The 16,077-nt window shown below is 40.3% G+C and overlaps 1 non-coding gene across 1 annotated transcript; it reads right to left on the minus strand.

Annotated features, from left to right (window-relative positions):
• Positions 1-14,665: 14,665 nt before the first annotated feature.
• Positions 14,666-14,772, minus strand: LOC145103380 (small nucleolar RNA R71). The gene has a single exon (XR_013706474.1). It is a non-coding gene; the product is annotated as a small nucleolar RNA R71 (small nucleolar RNA).
• Between the last annotated feature and the right edge of the window lie 1,305 nt (positions 14,773-16,077).

Genomic DNA, 16,077 nt, shown 5'->3' on the forward strand with positions numbered 1-16,077 from the left:
ATGATGCGGTTAATGCTAGGTCATGGGATGACTTTTAGACCAGATTATGGGTAGAGTGTGCCCAGGAGATTGACTTGCAACAGTTGTCACAATGATTGTTAGATTTCCACCAGACGACTGAGACCGTGGCAGAGATCACTGCCAAGTCTCGGGAAAGAGCTTATATGGTACCACAGTATGCAGCAGATGAGGAAATGAAGAAGGAAAGTTATCAGAACATATTGTAGAATGATAGCAGGGAGATCATGATTATCTCGGGGTGCAAGACCCTGAATGATATGGCTTCTTGAGCCTGAGAACGAGATATGGACTTGGAGCACATTAGGAAAAGGGAACTAGATCAGTTGTTTATATAGAAAGGTCTCGAGAGGAGACCCAAGATTTCGGATTAGATTTCGAGAGACCAGCAGGACCAGATTCGGTGCAGCACTTGCAAGAGTAGGAGAGTACAGCGTCATCTTGGTTTATTCCAAGACTGAGGAGTAGCACAAGAAGCACCTGAGGGAGGTGCTAGAGACTTTGAGGAGGGAGAGAATTTTTGCAAGGTTCTCTAATTGTGAGTTCTGGTTGCGCGGGGTGCAATTTCTGGGGCACCTTGTCAATCAGAAAAATATTCTAGTCGATCCGGCCAAGATAGAGGCCGTGATGCAGTGGGAGATTCCGAGGTCTCCAATTGAGATTCGGAGCTTTCTGGGTCTAGCGGGTTATTACCGGAGATTTATTCGGATTTTTAGAAGTTGTGTGATCTTTTGGATTAGCTGGTGTTGAAACCCTAGCACGGATAAGCGTGAGTTCTAGCAGATTGGTCATGGGTTGTGAGAAGGATTGGGAATTCTTCCAGTCTGGTGTGATGTAAGGCATTAGCTGAATCAAAGTGGGGGAGAATCGCCCAAGGATTCAGAAGTAGGAGACGTTTTGAAACTGTGATAAGTTTCGCATCCTTATTAGGAAGGAAGACAGCCCAGGTAGCTATATGGTTTGAGGATAGTGTGAGATGAAAGTTCGGAAAAACTTGTCAATGATGAGATCGAGTTCTCGAATTGTTTTCTAGCAAGCCTTAGGGAATCAAGTTGGGGATTCCAGTCAGGACACGAGTTCAGTTAAGTGTGGGTGTAGTCGTAGCACTCACTAGCAGCCATATAGTATTAGAGTGTTGTAAGTCTGCGGTTGTAGCCGTAGTATTCACTAGCAGCGAGACAGTATTAGAGTGTTGTAAGTCTGCGGGTGTAGCCGTAGCATTCACTAGCAGCCAGATAGTGATAGAGTGTTGTAAGTTTGCGGGTGTAGCCGTAGCATTCACTAGCAACTAGACAATATTAGAGTGTTGTAAGTCTACGGGTGTAGCCATAGCATTCACTAGAAGCCAGATAGTGATAGAGTGTTGTAAGTCTGCGGGTGTAGTTGTAGCATTCACTAGCAGCTAGACAGTATTTGAGTGTTGTAAGTCTGCGGGTGTAGCCGTAGCATTTACTAGCAGCTAGATAGTGCTAGAGTGTTGTAAGTCTGTGGGTGTAGCCGTAGCATTCACTAGGTTGGTAGATAGCGTGAGTGCGTTGTTAAGACGCAAAGGAACAGTAGTACCCACCAGTTCGGGTGTAGCAGTGAGGATATGGAAATCCACGGATTGGATTTCGGAATTACCTATACAGATTAGACCTGGTTAAGCCAATGATAATACTGTAGAAGCGCCGCTACAAATATGAGAGCAAGGAAGCAGTAGACTACTTAAGGTCATTTATGACATAAGGCTACCAATGGTCATTTACCAATCACTTTTAACCTTGGGTTTGGTGACGTCAGGATTCGACGTATGGACTCGATCAGTTAGATCAGAAAGTTATTAGAGCCTCAGTGGCATGGTAACTAGTGGCAACTAGTTCCAGAGAAGGATTTTATTTAGAAGTCGTGTGAGGCGACTAAGTAGGGAGTCCTTTGGCTCCACAGTCGGTTTGGAAACCGGTAATTCAGATGATTGGCGAAAATTGAGACCAGGTAGGTCTCGATAGATGTTGGAAAGCAGCCATGTAGTAGCATGTTGTTTCAGGCAGTTCAGTGTTTCAAGCAGTCCAGTGTTCAGGCAGTTCAGTGTTTCAGGCAGTTCAGTGTTTCAGGCAGTCCAGTGTTCAGGCAGTTCGGTGTTTCAGGCAGTTCTGTGTTTCAGACAGTTCATTGTTCAGACAATTTAGTGTTTCAGAAATTTCAATGCTTCAGACAGTCAGTGTCTCAAGCAGTAACGATATTTAGGGATTTTATGTGCGGTTAGAGTCACGTCTAGCTTGGGTTATGTTAAGTCACTCACAGCGAGATTATCGGAGCGTTGGCCAGGTATAAGTGAATCGCAGGGATAAGGCGATGTGTGATTCTATTTTCGAGTGGGAACCTCGAGTTATTAGAAGTTAAGTAAGCAGCTGAGAGACAAGTGGACTGGATGCGATGATAATGATTTCAGTATGGGCGGTCTGCCAGGGATTCAGACTATCTCGAGACAGCATATTTTAGATGGATTAGATATGATCTTGTTGCAAGAAACTCATTTATCTGCGGATTTTAGAACCCAACGTGGGTTGGTCACGGGTACCCTGAGAAGACTAGGGTGTACTCAGGATTATGACCATGTTACTTGGGAAATGAGCGGGTTAGGAATAGTAAGGAATGATTTCGAGGGCGAAATCTAATTTAAGTGGAGGAGAGTTGTAACGCCCCGGTTATTTAAATAAATTAATAAATATAGATCCCGGACTAAATTGTGAAGAATTTTAGAAGTCGGGGATTACAAGTGTTAGTTCCAGATTAGTCTTGTAAGTATTTATGAAGGTAAGGACCATGTGGTAAATTATCGGGACTTAAGATGGATAGATTATGAGAAGCAAGGGCTAAATGGGAATTTTGGACTTCATTATAAAGAGTTTTGAAAGTCAGGGTTTAAAAGGTAACATATGGTCTTTATTTGAAGAATAATTCGTAAGGAGGGGCTGAATTGTAACTGTGAGACTAGATATGGAAGTAATTTCGTGAGCAAGGGTGGGAAGGGTAAATTATGGCCTTGGTTTGGAAGAAAAAGAAGAAAGGAGGGCTGATCTTGGTATTATGGAAAACTTATGTATGGAGGCGGGTATTTAAGGGTTCAAACCCTAACCCTAGTGTAAGAACTACAGCCGCCATCTCTTTCATTCCGGTAGCCGCTGCTACCATTGGAGCCTCCTCAGCCACCATTTACGTCACCAAACCCGACAGCCCGGTCCTGCCTACTGCCTCGTCGACAAACGTCATCATCTCGTCACCTGTTGCCGCCTGTAGAGCCGTGAACGATCGGAAGTAGACAACTAGAGCTGCTGTTATCCTTCCTCCGCCATCGCGATGCCACCATGACTTTTTCCCGAGCAGTGAAGGCCGCCAGCGACCTCAACGCTGCCACCGCCGTTTCCTTACCCACTGAAGATGAGCACCCTCCGTTGTAGCCCTTGTCGGAGTTGTGAAGCTACCATGGTCTTCTTCTGCCGGCGTGAAGTGAAGTCAGAAAGCCGCCGCGAGCCTCCGCTGCCAGCGTGGGTGTAGCGCCTTGCACCAGAAGACATGATAGGCGGGGTTAGGGTGTTGCTAGGCAGTGGATCATCAGCGAATGCCACCACCACTGCGAGGTGGTGCTGTTAAAGCAATGTCGACGTTTCTGTCGCCTTCGACCACCGTAGGAGGGAGTTTTGGATCCATTTCTTGAGCATAGAAGAGTATTTTTCTTAGTGTGAGTGCCATGCTTGGTCAGAAAAGTAAGAAGAAGGGTCACCACCACCGTGAATTGGTGGCTGCCGCCAAGTGCCACCGCCGGCCACCATGGTGTGGCTGTGTGTGTATATCTAGCATTATAGTGTGTGTGTTTATTTTGGAGATTTACATTGTAATTGTAAAAATTAATTAATTAATGGAAAGAAATGGAAAACCACCACCTTAGGGTGGTGGCCGCCGCGTGAGCCGCCATTGTCCACCACTACCCGAGGTGGTAGTGGGTGGTGCCCCACAAGCAAAACCCTAATTGACCTAGCCAAAACCCTAATGGGCTTAAAGATTAATTTTGGGCCTATTGGGCCATGTTTGAGTGAAAAACCCTAATTGTGAGTAATTCGGCCTTAGACTTATTGGACCGACTTTTGGGCTTTCGAGATTGGATTGTGTATTAAGCCCAATTTCTCCATATCATTGATCTAGTAGAGTAACGGACTTAATGGATTAAGTCCTTAGTGGATTAAGTACTTAATGGGTTAAGTAGGAAACTTAACCCTAATTATTATTTTATGTGAAACCCTAAATTGACTTGGGCTTTGTGTTGGGCCATCCAAGAATAATCAAATGGACTAGAGTAATTAGTTGGGCTTTAGGGTAAGGACCATATGAAGGATTGGGCCCAATTCGGAAATTGGGCCATATTTGGGCCTTGGTCCATTATTAGACTTTTGGGCCTTTGGTTTGGGCCTTGGGCTGGAGTCAAGCTAAGATTGGGGTAAAGTAGTCTTTTACCCAAGTTTGGACTTATGGATACGATTTGGAACCCAATTATTAATTGGGTGTTATTTTGGTATTGACAGTTCGGGAATCTGTCATCCAGCAGCTGGGGTTGAGTCCGCGGGATTTCAGCAGTGTGGGATTGTGTCTATGGGACTTCAGCAGTGTGAGGTGAGTTTCCTTCTAGTAGGAACGGGTCTACGGCCACAATTTCGGCCCGTTTAGTTAGCAGTAGTTCCGGACTACAGTCTGATGTAGTAGTTCAGTATGCTTGGTGTCTTTGTGATACAGACATGGTATGATACAGACATGGTATGAGTTATATGCAATATATGTGTTCATATTATATGCTATGATTATGTTACGTTATGTTCAGTTAGTTCCGGACCTCGGTCCGATGCAGTAGTTAGAGTGCTTGATGTCTTTGTGATTCAAGCATGTTTTGTGTTATGTGTTCCAGACTCTGGTCCGATGCAGTATGTAGTGTATGTGTTCATGCTAGTTGATATGTTTATGCTATGTTCAGTCAGTTTCCGGACTTCGGTCCGATGCAGGGGACGGGGTCCCAGTCAGTTCCGGACTTCGGTTTGATGCAGTTAGTTCCGGACTTTGGTCCGATGTAGAGGACGGGGTCTCAGTCAGTTCCGGACTTTGGTCCGATGCAGTTAGTTCCGGAATTCGGTCTGATGCAGGGGACGGGATCCCAGTCAGTTCCGGACTTCGGTCTGATGCAGTTTCCGGACTTCGGTCCGATGCAGTTTCCTGACTTCGGTCCGATGCAGAGGGCAAGGCCCTAGTTAGTTCCGGACTTCGGTCCGATCCAGTTTCCGAACTTCGGTCCGATGCAGTGGGCAAGGCCCAATATGTGCTTATATGTTATTGTATTGTATGTGGTAGTTTGGGGGAGCTCACTAAGCTTCGTGTTTACAGTTTCCAGTTTGGTTTCAGGTACTCAGTTTTCAAAAGAGGAGCTCGGGAAGATTGCAGTGCACACACCGTTTGTTCAACCTGGGATGTTTATCCTCTGATATATTTGACAGTTGTTATGATATTTTGAGATACATGGTTTATGATTCTTATATGACGTTTGATGAATATGGTTTTATTACTGATTTAAAACGAAATTTTCAGACTGTATTTTTGGGATGTTACATCACAACTTACCAATTTCAAATGTGCAGGAATAAGAAGACCTTTTCCAATTCCTCATTTGTTGAGTGTTATAAACCTACTAAAGATGTGTCACTCAATTCGCAATCTTGGAGTATGACTCTAAGACTCGATATTGGAACGAAGTATGATTGACTTCTTGATTTAACCATTTCAAAAATCCCAGTTCCTCTTCTTAGGAATACAAGTGCACTAAGATTCACTTAGAGGATCAATTGAGATATGGTTCTTAATCATTAAGACTTATCATAAAACACGATAAAAGGTACTCTCCCTTCTTCTTAGAATGGAGAAACTTTTATCTTTCTGCCTTCTTGATTCTTCTTATTCGTTCTGCCATTAATTGAAACATTTTCAACCAACTCAAAATTACACTTAATCTTATAAGTATAATCATATTCACTAAACTTTAGTAAATCATGACGAATACCTTTATCACTCTTATGGTGGACTTGATCAACGCACAACCTAGTATACTTGATCTCCTAGTCCTTCACTTGACACTTTGTCAAAGAATTAGTCTAATTTCCAAATATGAAGTTTTCATTCATCATACAATACAAGTTGCATGATTCCAAATTTCTTTCCAATTGAAACTTAGGCGATGAGAAACTCTCCCTGTTTGGTAAATTCTCGACATTTCCACAAATAACATAATTAAGAATCAAATCCATTATTGCTAATAGTAGAAACATTCAAACATCAATTTTTTATACATGCCATTGCAAGGATAAATAAATAAGACAAAAAAACAAATTTTATTTTATTGCGGAAAAACTTTGTCCTTACAATGCAATTCAACTGAAAAACTATGTTATTACATATTCCTAAGCAATCTATTCTAACTCCAAGTAGTAGCTCAAAAATCCAATCTTCAAACAATGCGATCGAAATCCACTTTCTTCACGATTGGATTCGGCTCACTTCTTCCCTTAAGCTTCCTCTCTTTTCTTCGATCCTACAATACATCAAAATGTAATCTTATCACATCATGAATTAAAAATCTAGAATAGGAACTTAAAAGAGTTAGATAATGTGTTTTACCTGAATTAGAGCCATATGCCTTGACTCTCCCATCTCTTAGATCTCTCAGGTAGTTTGGGCAGCTTCGTCTCCAAAGCCCCTTCTCTTGGCAATAAAAGAAAATGGACTCCTTTGGCACAACACATGGGACAATCTCATGCTTAGTCCTTTCTGGACTTCTAATGTTGCCAGCGTCCATTGAATTTTGGGAGTTTGATTCACCAGACAAATTTGTTTGATCAGCATGCCAAATCATTGCTAATTCAGCAGCTATAAGAAAATAGGTCAAATCAATGAGGGTCACGTCATGGTCCATCATATAGTACTCTCTAACGAACTCACTATATGATTCAGGAAGTGACTGAAGAACCCAGTCAACAGCCAACTCACCTGAAATCTCGACACCCAACATCCTTAACCTGTCAATGTGTGACTTCATCTCTAAGACGTGTGCACACATAGGTTTCCCTCTTCTTGTTTACTTGACAAAATGGCTTGAGTGAGCTTGAACTTTTCAAGCCATCGGACTTGTGGGTCAGGGAGAATAATTGGAGGAGGTGGAGGAAGTGAAGCATGATCTCTGGTTCCTCGATCATATCGTGGAATATCACCTTCATTTGGAAAACTTGTTCCATGGGATTTGGGAAGACCATTGTTAGATTCAGACATTTACAAAACGGGAGAAATTCAAGTTAGTTGGTTAGAATCCTTGATGTAACACCCAAATCAAACATCAAGGTTAGGATCCAACACAATACTCTACAACCTAGAAGAGGGATGTCGTAATCTAGTTGCAGAATATTTGAAGGTATGTAAATGACGATTTACCAATTTCCACCATGAAAAACAAAAATGAAGTTTAAGTTTTAAATGAATTGAAACTCCTAGATCTTTTGAGATTCATTGAACTTTTCAATGGCATGTTTAATCTCGAGTATGCCCTTCATTTGTGACTGGGATGCCGAGGATCACAAATAAGGTGTGAATGACCATGCGAATGTACGTGGTGCACCCAATGTTACTATCACCTAATCAGTGTGTTGGTTAACCACACACGCTCCATTGATCTATGTAAAACATCGAACCACCCTTCGCCACCAAAGTCAATCCCAAATTAGAGTGTCGGTTAACCACACACACTCCACTAACGTTTTGGCAAGGGTACAAAGTGTAATTCCATGGATTAGCATACAATTTCACATTTTGCCTAAAGTAACTATGATTTGGGAATTTGTAAAAGCATTTAGTTACTTTGTACTTCATTATACTTATAATGGAAGGTTTTTGTCCTATCCTACTCGTTCCGCTAAAGACCCTCCACTAGTCAAGAGTGTAGTGGGTAAGAATGGATACCCATTCAATTGCCATTTTATAGGCAATTTCCTTAAACACCCCTTATAGACCAGCTTCGTGAATGAGGTCTACTAATGGTAAGACTGACTCTTTACTCATATATATATATATATATATATATATATATATATATATATATATATAATATTATACTTTTAACGTTACATATATATAGTATAGGGTGCATTTTACACTTTTAAAATACTAGGTGGTTTTATTAACTTAATCTTTTAATTAAGCTTTTAATTAACTTAACAAAACCATGTGGGTGTAATTTGAACTTTTCAAAAAAAAAAAACTAAGGTTTTATAATTTAACATTTCAAAATTAAACTTTTAATAAACTTTTAAATTCCAAAACTTGAGGGCAAGTTTTGAAACTTTTCAAAACATTTGGGATTAGAATTTAAATATTTCAAAATTAACTTTTAATCAAAAATTTAAATTCCAAAACTTGAGGACAAGTTTTGAAACTTTTCAAAACATTAGGGTTTAACTGTTTAAATTTCAAAAACAAAACTTTTAAGTTCAAATTTAAAATATAAAACCTAAAGGGGAAAAATGAAACTTTTTCACAAGATAATTCAAATCTAAATTACAAATAATCAATCTTTATCTAATAAAACAAAAGATTATCTAAATTTTGACAATTATCTTCTATTTTGGCAAGGATAATCTCCAAATATTGATAAAATTCGGATTTTATTAATAAAAAACGTTTTAGGTAATTATCCACAGCCAAAACAGGTCAAAATCCTGAAATCTGCTCCATCAGACCCTCTGACTCGTCGAGTTAGGCTTGGACTCGTCGAGTTCACTATGGACTCGGCGAGTCACCCAGTTGACTCAGCGACTCAAGTCGAAACACCTCAAAAAATTCGATTTTCAGCCAAGTTTCAATCAAATAAGCATCAAATTCACTAACAAACAGCCCTAGTCTCTGATACCACTGATGGGTTTTGAGTAATACATCAGTCCTATGGTGTATAAGCAAACCCTAATAGCTTTGGATCTAGTTTGTCTAATGAACATGCAATTGATGATCCAAAGCCATAAACCCTAGATCTAATAAACTATAACTGAAATTAGGGTTTAGATCTTACCTTTGATTGTTATATAGCAATAATAATCAATCATTGGCTTCTGAAAGCTTAGTGCCTCAAGTATTGCACCTCTAATGGAGTCACAAACACCACTAAGCAACTTGGATGAAGAGGGAGGAGAGAAGAGGCACCAAAAATGGTTGGAAACCCTAAAGGAAGTATTCACCCCATTTTTGGGGCCACAAGGGTTCCTTATTTATGCTGGCTATTAGGGTTTGCAGCTTGGAAACCCTAATCTGACTGCTTAAGCCCTAAGCAGCCCATGGACTCCCTCTTTAAAAGTCTTGGACGATTTCTAATGGGTTTCCTTATAGAATTCGTCCACTCCAACTTCTATGGAGTCCATTAGCCCATCTATGTAATTATCTTATAATGACACAATAAGTCCCTTAAGTTTAATTAATCTCTTTTAGCCACAAAATTAACTCTTAATTAATTCTTGACTAATATTAATTAAACAATATGATTTCTCCTTTAATATATTATTCTCATAATATATTATAAATCATAATTAAACCTTTCTCTCCTTAATTCATCCTACATATTGCTATGGTGAAGGCAATCCAAAAGGACCATGCTCGTAATCGGGTCAAGTACATACCAAAATAGTTATGGACTTAGACACTAATCCAACATATTAAACATAATAAGTACCTTTTGTTCTATAATAAACATAAATATAGCTAATAATATTAAGATATGATGTAATATATATATATATATATATATATATATATATATATATATATATATATATGCACATATCAGGGTCCTTCAAACCCTACTCCTCTAACACAGTCTGAGCTTGCTTGAATGCCAAGAACCGCACCGATAACATTCAAGATCTAAATCCAGGATCATAAGGTAATTTTAGCAGAGACTCTAGTGGTTGAGGCACAACTATTTCAACACCTCATAACGATCGATTACCACGGACACCCTCAAGACAAAGAATCTCGGAACTCTCAGCCACCTACCGTTATGCTAACCCCGCATGAAAACGCACACAACCAAGGAAACCCAATGATCACATACATAACTATACCACGAGCCTACTTGGCTCTAACAACCCTGCTCAGCTACCCACTGACCACACTCGGGCTTACCTCAGATCCGCTAACCGATAACAACACTTGATCCAAATAAGACTTAACTGACCCTACTAGGCCTTCGAGTCGTGACTCAGACCTCCAAGCCCCAATCAAACAAAAAAAGACAAAGAATCCCTCATCACATCTCTTAACCTAGGCTCTTAACATCCGGAAGTCTAAAGCACAAGCACGCCCTACAAATGCTATCACAACTGAAACTATTACAACTCGAAGGGAAATCTGATAGCTAACGATGATCTTGACGCGAAATCAGAAGATTCAGCAGTTGCGCGGAAGTCTTAAACTTTGAGAAATTCGACTGAGAACTGAACCTTGGCACAAGGTCTTCTTGCTGTGAGATTCCAATCTCCCCCACTTGAAATATGCTAGAATCTTACAACTATACAGTCCTTTGATACCCAGACCTACTTAAACTCTACTATCGATCCCATCCACTGATATCCATATACACAAGAGAATCTGAACCCACACAACATTCACAAATTATAACATGCATACAATCGAGGACAAAGATAATTAATCCATTCATAACAAGAAATAAATTTAAACTAAGCTAAATAAGATAATTCCATTCAACTGATCATCCAAAATTACAACTGAACATTGAAACACAAACAAAATTATAGATGAATACCCATACCACAACAATTGCTAAATAAAAGAATTGTTAACTCAAATCTCTATCATCGGGACTCCGGTTGTCCCATGATGACCATCGGGTAAATTTCAAGCTAGGGGAATAGGGTCCAGACCTCACCTAAAATGAGAAAATGACAACGAGCTATGATGTGGCCTTCCTGGCCGTAATGGAAACAAACTTGTGCACTTCTCCAACAATCCCTACCAAAATGGCCATCCTCGCCACACTTGTGACATACAAAGGATTTGCACCTCCCGTCAACGAATCTTGAACTCTAGCTGGCGGACTTGAACCGCTTCGCTGTAGGCTGGGACTGAACAGGAGCTTGATGCTACTCCCTCGCTTTTGTCTCTATCTCAATCTCACGCCTCCACGCAGCATCCTGAAGCTGAATGAGGGTACTGTATCGCTGGGTAGACACAAACAGTCGAATATCTGTCTTAAGCATGATCAAGTATCGAATCATCTAAGCTTGCTCTGAAACAACGAACTCAAGACAAAACAAAGCCCTCTCAGTAAACATCCTGGTGATCTCCATTACTGACTCGGTCGTCTATCTCAGATCCAAGTACTCCTGAGCCAATCACTCCTGCTCCACAAGAGGAATATACTATGCTCGGAACATGTCCATAAACTGCTCCCAAGTTACCGTGGTTCGCTTGGCCTAGGATAAGCCCTATGTCACAAACTACCACCAATCCTTCGCACCCTAGCGAAGAAGTTTCAGGGCACACTTGACCTTTTGGTCAGCACGACAAGATCATGTGACGAAACAACCCTCCACATCAGACATCCACGTCATTGCCACAATCAGGTCCCTGGCCCTATCAAACTCTGAGGGCTTCGTATTGTTGAAGTCCTGATACTGGAAAGCCCTCTCCCCCGAACCCCTACGGCAAGAACAGTCGCAATAGCTGCAGCAACAATGACCTCATGAAGTGCAACATAGCGATCATCGAATAGCTCAATCATGGCGGTCTTCATAGACCCAAACAACTATGGAATAGATCCCCAGAGAGTAGTAGCCACCTCAGTGAAATCCATCTCTTGTATCTGGTCATCAGTCAACCCTGGCCTATCCCGACCACTCGCTCCAGATCCAAAACATGATCCCCTCGTGAATACCATACTGAAAATAAACCAAAATATATTAGAAATTCCACAATTCATACCATCACAACCATCCCAAACAGACAAAACCCTCGGGGCTTGTGACTTCCTGGGTACTCGTACGGATCATATGCTTCCAATAGTATGGGTTCATACTACCTTCCACACTTACCTGTATTTGTCTCAAAGGATCTTCACGAACTGCCCACAAGTACAACAACTAGGATACACATTGTAACATCGTGATTTTTACCATAATTTTTTTTTCTTTTTAAAACATTTATTTAACAGAATACGTTAGCAGAAGACTTAGTCTTTTTATTAAAAACATTTTTTTAAACCACAACGTTACTTCAAAAATTCAAACATAATTCCAAACCATTTAAAATGTAAACAATAGTACTTTAAAGTAAATAATCAAAAACGTGTCCAAGAGTGGTGATATTGCCATATTTATACCTATTTTTAGGCAATATTTAAGTACATTTTTATTAATAAGTTGATAATATGTTTAGAATAATGGTACTTATGACTTTAAATTGATATTTTCAGTTAATTAAAAGGATTTTCGAAGAGAGGGACCAAAAGTGACAATATGTAGAACATGGGAGACTTGGAAGACAAGAATTGAATAAATCCACGAAAGCTACTAAACCCACGACGTGGCAAAGTCGGCCACGACGTGGCATGAGGATTCTAGAAGATAAAGATCGCGATTCAGAGGAATCCTTGCCCGGTACGGATAACTTGAAGTCCACGACATGGCCTGGATAGCCACGACGTGGCGCGGGATTTTGGAGTCTATTTAAGTGTTCCTGATCATTACGAGAGGGAGGGCCTTTTGGCTGAAAAAAGGAGTTCCAGAAGACAATTTGGAGCGAAAGAAAGGTTCTGGAAAAGGTTTTCAACACCAAAAAGAGTAAAGGTCTATATTTTAGTTAATTAAGAACATGCTTTTTATTACTTTAAGTTGTGTTAGTTTATTAGTTGCTATGATGAGCAGCTGAATCTAGCTACTCTTGTTTAGCTAGATGAAGCTTCCAACTTATGAATAGCTCAATTTTTATGGATTAAGTTTAGTTGGTAAAATTGCTTGTGTTTGATTTGTATTACCTAGCATGCTTATGTTTGTTGCTTTAATTGCTTGATTGCATGTTCTGTGTAGCTTACTGACCATTAACTGCATGAACTTGTTTACCTAATGATTTAGTGAACATTGAATTGTTAGAGCTAGGATTGACCAATCTTAGTTAGTAATTAGAGTAAATAAGCTTAGTTGTGCTAGAGAACGTGTATTGTGACTATAATTGCGTTTTTATAAACAAATCTTACATAGCATATTTACATTCATAATTAGTTATATGTTTAATTATGTGTGAACATACATGGTTTGACATGAATTAGTTAATTATTGGTAAAGTTAGAACTAAATTACTAATACAACTAAAAACCAACTTAATAATCCGTAATCATTAGCTAGCCATAAGAAAGAAGTGGATTCAATCTAAACAAGAGTGTGTTTTTACTTATAGAATTTGATTTAAGTTCATCTGATCTTGTAAAATCAGATAAAACCCTTTTAAACTTGTTAATAATTAGGTTAATTTAATAGTAAGTAAATTAATTAGTAACACCGTTCCCTGTGATCGACACCCGACTTACCTAAGCTATACTGTAATCTGACTAGGTACACTGCCTATAAGTGCATAGATAGTCTAAGTTTGTTAGGTTATAAATATTAAAATTAGTGGGTACTTTTGTGCACATCAAGTTTTTGGCGTCATTGTCGGGGAACGGCTTAGTTTTTAGCTTATTTATTTGCATTAAATTAATCGATCCTTCTTGTGGAGTAAAAACCACAAAAAGTTAATTTTTCAGCAAAGTATAATTTTTTCTTTCAGTCACAGAGTCCACGACGTGGACATCTAAAACACTAGATTTTTAGTTGTTAGTTAGTTTTCTTATTTTAGTTCAATTTTACGTTTTTAGTTTAGCAAGTTGCAAGAGTTCATGACCAGAGGCTCAAACACACCCTTGGTGCCACCACTTGAAGATCTTGAGTCTGCAATTCACAAGAAAAAGACGTCTTTACATGAATTGAAGTCAGCTTTTTCAAGGAAGTCGGGAAAGAAGACAGGAGAGTCAAGTTCATCCGCGAGGCACAAGAGCAATTTTGAGCACTTGGATCAAACACCAGTCCAAACCGAGTCTGAATACGATACCGAGCCAGAATTTGAAGAACACACAAGCGAACCCGAGAACGAGCCAAGGAATGAGATGGCAGCAATTGAAGAGATGTCCATGGGAGCTTACAATAAGCGGATCCGAGAAGATATGGGTCCCGGTTTAGTCCAGCCCGCAATACCTGCCACTGCCACATTCGAGTTGAAGGGGCACATATTGACTGCACTGAAGGATATCCCATTTTTTGGGAAAGATCATGAGGATGCTTTTAAGCATCTAGATGAAGTCAACGACATTGCGGATTACTTCAATGTCCCAAATGTCAATAGAAACACAGTCTTGCTTAGGATGCTTCCCATCATTTTCAAAGGAGCTGCTAAGTAATGGTTAAAAGCACTTCCACCGGGTACAATTACCACTTGGGCTCAAATGCGTGAGCAACTCCTGGACCAGTTTTGCCCGCCATCCAAGATAGCCAAACTCAAGAAGGCAATATCCAACTTTGAGCAACAGCCGGGGGAGTCATTATACGAAGCATGGGAGCGGTACAAGGGCTTGCTCAGAAATTGCCCTCAGCATGATCTAAATGTGCAACAAGAGATGTCAATCTTCTATGATGGGGTCAACGTTATGACAAGACAACTCCTTGATTCTCAAGGACCTTTGACAAAGAAAAATCCAAGGGAGGTCAAGGAGCTGATTGAAGAATTCGCGAAGCACTCTCGCGAATACCACAACCCTAGGCAAGATGGAATCAAAGGCAGTGGAGGGGCCCAAACTGAAGAAATAGCAGCTGTAATGGCCATGCTGAACAATTTGGATCGAAGGATAACACAAATGGACCAGTCAATACATGCCATAAGAGTGGGTTACGAAAGATGTAGTGGTCCACACTTGACCAAGGACTGCAATGTAGATGAGTTTGGGAACAGAAAAGCTCAAGTGTGCTACTCTAGTGGGGATAAGTTTGATGAGGATTGGAGGAAATCGAAAAAGGAGTGGCTGCCATATGAAGAGTATAAGAAGCAAAAAGAAGAGAAGTATAGGCAGACAAGTCGAGGCTTTTATCAAAAGGAGCAGCCACCAGCCGAGAAGAAACCCGATCTAGAGAACATTTTGATGAAGTTTATGGAAGCTTCGGAAAAGAGACACGGTGCCACTGATTCTGCTATCATGGAACAACAAACCTTAATAAAGAATCAGCAAGCCTCCATCCATAACCTTGAAGTACAATTTGGTCAACTAGCCACTCTGGTTCATGAAAAATTGTCCCCAAAGAATCCTGAAATAAAGACCCAATCTCATGTAATGGCCATCGAATTGAAGAAGAAGCAATCTCTGAGTTCCTGGAGGCATTGAATGAAGAACCACAACAGCCCGATCCAAAAACAAAAATGCCAAAGTTCGAAAGAGAAAGGGTTGCTGAATTAGCTTCGCCACAACGTGGCCCATGTCTGATCAAAAAGTCTTTGAACCCGTTCCGGTTTATCAACCACCCTTGCCATATCCATCTCGAGCTGCACTTAGCCTACTGGAGAAGGAGCATATAGAGTTTGTCAAGCATATGAAGGGGATCCCGATTAATACTCCCATTTTCGAGTCCTTATCCAAAACTCCCGAGAATCAGAAATTACTGCAAGATTTGATAGACACTCGCAGGCAATTAAAGAAGCAGTCTAAGGTGGTTCTAAGTGAACAAACCTCAAAAGCCGTGTTGGGAGAGACACCAGAAAAGATGGGGGATCCTGGACGCCTCACTCTTCCATGTGAGTTTGGTAATAAAATGAAGGTTAATGCTTTAGCCGATTTTGGGGCTAGCATTAATTTGATGCCTTTTTCATTTTATCAAAAATTGGAAATTCAGAAGATGAGGGCTACAAAAATGAAGA

The sequence above is a fragment of the Lactuca serriola genome, chromosome 4 (assembly GCF_051521515.1).
Source record: "Lactuca serriola cultivar US96UC23 chromosome 4, Lser_US96UC23_V15, whole genome shotgun sequence".
Taxonomy (NCBI): domain Eukaryota; kingdom Viridiplantae; phylum Streptophyta; class Magnoliopsida; order Asterales; family Asteraceae; genus Lactuca; species Lactuca serriola.